Here is a 4,235-nt window from a genome sequence, read left to right as displayed (position 1 = left end):
GATGTGTTTATGTGTGTGTGTTTTTGTAGTGGTGTGTGTGTGTTTGTGTGGGGATGTGTTTGTGGTGGTTTGTGTGTGTGGGGGGGATGTTGGTGTGTGTATGTGTATGTGTGTGTGTGTGTGTGTACGGTATATATTGTGGAGTGAATGAGTGTTAGGGAGAATATCCTTATATATGTATGTGTGTTTGTGTAAGTATAGTGTATATTAGCACCAGTATGTACGCGTGAGTATTTGTACCTACTGTATGTTAACGACGGGGCTACCAGCTGTCCTGTGACCTACCCAAACTGTCGTACCGCACGTCGCCACTGAAGCCACACTTCACATTTTCCCTTGCGAGTCATTACTCATTCAGGTCTGGGGGGGAGAGGTGGCACAGAATGTTTATTTTGCAATTAGGAAGATGGAGACAGTTTAATTTCAAAGTGAAAATATTTATGAGATACTTTGATGTTTCGAGAGAGAGAGAGAGAGAGAGAGAGAGAGAGAGAGAGAGAGAGAGAGAGAGGCACTAAGACTAAACAAATTAAAAGTGCCACATATCATCCCACGCTACATATTAATTTTATTTATTCATTTTTTTTATCATAGGCTTCTAAGATGACGGCACTGGGGTAAGTCAAAAACCATCTCACTGCGTCTTTTTCATTCAACGTTGAAAAATAAAACAAATTCAAACAGTTATTCAAAACAAGCTTTACAAACAAGTCCCCAACACTACGTACACAAAAGTGACATCATATTTCCATCTTGATTAATATTTCCTAAGTCATTGTTTTGATCAGCTACACCCAAAATCGGCCAATGTTTATACTGTTGATATTCAGATCCTCTAGAACCCTTGCCTATTGAGACTCGTATATATATATTACTAATGACGAACACTCTGTCGACCCCCCCTGCCACACTGTGTTACCTGCGGCACACAACCTCCAGCAATACCAAATATATTGTTTCAAATATTTTAAGTCTCTGGCCAGATGCGAGTGTGTAGTTTTAGGCCTATTTCTAATTAATATATAACTCACATCTCTCTTTATTACTTATCAATCATATAGACAAAAACTACCCTGTCTAATTACAAGAATATCCATAGAACAATATTGAAAAAAAGTGATATTTTTTTCGAATGTAAAAAAAAATAATTTAATATAATAAAAAATCTGAAAATATATAAACCTTTGGATAAAACTATGGACAAAAAGAGTTCCCCCCAAAAATCATCAAAACAGAACCTTTAGTAAGATAGATTAACGAGCGTTACACAAATAATATAATAAATAACTCGAAAAAAAACAAACGAAAAAGAATAAATAAACTCTACAGAAGGAAATAATGGACACCGACCCGGCTGCAACAACAAAGAAATAAATTAAAACAAAGTGAAACAAATTAAACTCGCATCACAACACACACACACACACACTCTCTCTCTCTCTCTCTCTCTCTCTCTCTCTCTCTCTCTCACCATGAGCATAAAACAGGCGAAATGCGGCCTAACCTATCCTAAACCGAAGCTAAACCTAACCTAAATTTGCACTAACCTAACCAACAGTACCTTAACCCAACCCAACCCAGCTCACTAATTCCTTGGGAACAAAATGGTCATAAATCAGTCGTGGCCTTACCTTATGACTACTCAGAAAGTGGTATGAGGCAGCAACACGTCTAATTACTTCAGGTAATAACTTTAATTAAGGCTAATCAACCGGCATCGCTCACGGGACAGCGCTGGTGGCGTAATTGGTGAGCTGGTAAGAGCAGGTCGAGCTGGTAGTACGAGGGAGGTTGAGGAGGAGGAGGAAGGCAAGGAAGAGGAACGGTAATACGAGGAGGGGGAGGAGGAGGAGGAGGAGGAGGAGGAACGGGAATACGAGGAGGAGGAGGGAGAGAGAGATTGAGGAGGTGGAATTTGAGTAGAAAAAGGAGGAGATGGAGGAAGAATAGGAGTGAAGGAGGAGGAATACGAGGTATACGAGGAGTAATAGGAGGAGGAAAATGTGATAACAGGAGAGGGAGGAGGAGGAGGACGAGGAAGAAAGGAGCACAAAGATGTGTAAGACAAGGAAGACGGTGGAGGAGGTGGAGAAAGAGAAAGAGCATTGTATAGGAGAAGAAGAATGAGGAAAGATGATTAAGAGTAGAATGAGAAAGACGAGGAAGGGAGGAGGAGGAGGAGGAGGGGGAAGAAAGGAAAATAAAAAGGAGGAAGAGTAATAATAGTAGTGACGAATAGAGTACCTAGAGAGAAAGCGCTAAGCAGTAGAGAAACGTGAAAGAATTAAGGAAACTTAAGAGAACGCAGCAAACCAAGAAGAGAGAAGTAGAACGCCAGCATTGATCAAGGTGACAATCAGTCATATGGAAGTACACCCTCTCAGGTGGCAGGCGGGGTACAACTACTGCTCATTTAATTAAGTTTAATCACGCAGGGCAGATCTCCCAGATAGCCCTGTGGCACGATCATGTCTTATACTACTCCGTACACAGATATTTAGACATTTACTCTACGTTGATGTCTTATTATGACTCCCAGAAAAGACATTTAAACACATTCTCAACATTCGTGTCTTACTTTGGGTCTTAGAACAGACATATAATGTGACCTTCAGAAGAGACATAGTGTGATTTCTGGAAATTACATGTCTAAACGTACAATATACTATTATCTTATTGTGAGTCCAAGAACAGGCATTTTTATAGACATAGTTACGTCACTGATGTGTCATGTGACTCCCAGAACAGACATATATTTCTAGTGGTTTATGGCTGCTGTCAACGTTATGGTGGCTACGTTGGAAGCCGAATGTACAGAGCAGGAGAAGATTCGTTGGTCCGAGGGATCATTGGTCTGGAGGTTCATTGGACTGGGGCTTCATTGGTCTAGACTAAAGATTTATTGGTTTAGAGGTTTAGTGGTCTGAGGGTTCTTTGGTCCAAAGGTTCACTGTTTCCGAGGTTCATTGGTCTGGAGGTTCACTGCTCCAGAGTTTCACTGATCTGGAGGTTCACTGGTCCAGAGGCTCACCGGTCCGGAGTTTCACTGGTCCGGAGTTTCATTGGTCCGGAGTTTCATTGGTCCGGAGTTTCACTGATCCGGAGGTTCACTGGTCCGGAGATTCACTGGTCCAGAGGTTTATTAGAAATACAGTTATAGCAATCAAGGCATTGGAATTGAGCTTTAAATCTAAATCCTTAAGATTCGTTCAAAGACTGATCACAAATCCTATAGTGGAAAAGTAAGCGAATGAGGAGAGAGAATCTACGAGGCATTCAGAGTAAATATAAAATGATGAGCCTGTCTAAGGTGGTATTTTCCATATAAAGTACCTCTCGTAAGACATTTCCACCATAAAGTGCTTCTCGTAAGATATTTCCTCCATAAAGTACCTCTCGTAAGATATTTCCACAATAAAGAGTCTCTAGTAAGATATTTTCCCCTGTAAAGTACCTCTCGTAAGATATTTCCCCACAAAGTGCTTTTCGTAAGCTATTTCCCCATAAAGTGCTTCTCGTAAGATATTTCCCCATAAAGTGCTTCTCGTAAGACATTTCCCCACAAAGTACCTCTCGTAAGATATTTCCACCATAAAGTTTCTCTCGTAAGACATTTCCCCCATAAAGTACAGTACACCTACACGTAGATTGCACCAGCGAGTGCTTTAACAGAGGTTTACAAGTGAAATAGGATTAATTCTTCTTCTTTGTGTGTGCGTGTGTGTGTGTGCGTGCGTGTGCGTGCGTGCGTGTGCGTGTATTACTCTCACCCCCCTTGGCCATGGTGACAAATGCTCATTTTCTTTCCTTCAGAAGAATCTGTTTAGTGGGTGACTGTACAGAGAAGCCCAAATATAAATTCACGTAGAAACTCACATTGTAAGATTAACCATTTTAGGGTATAAATTCAAATAGGAGCGCAGTTTATTAATTGAGAGCGTTAAATGCACGGATAAGAACAGTTTGTAAGAGTTTGTAATGGTCTCGTTTGATTGTAAGGTTAAATGGTCTGTTGAATCTTGATAATAAACGTGAATGATTTCAGAACGTAGGAGTACAAAGGCGACACACCTCAGGAGGATACAGGCTGAGGAGGTGAATATTATATCTGATGAGTTTTGACGTGTAAAGTGTATCATTGTGGACAGGTGTATAAGGATTAAAAGTATAGTGTATAATGAGTATAGACGTGTGAGAAGGAGATGGGATGAAGTATAAGGGATAAGTAGGATAAG

Source organism: Homarus americanus, unplaced genomic scaffold (assembly GCF_018991925.1).
Source record: "Homarus americanus isolate GMGI-L3 unplaced genomic scaffold, GMGI_Hamer_2.0 scaffold58297, whole genome shotgun sequence".
Classification (NCBI taxonomy): domain Eukaryota; kingdom Metazoa; phylum Arthropoda; class Malacostraca; order Decapoda; family Nephropidae; genus Homarus; species Homarus americanus.
The sequence above is the reverse complement of the archived record's forward strand: the minus strand, read 5'-3'. Positions refer to the sequence as shown.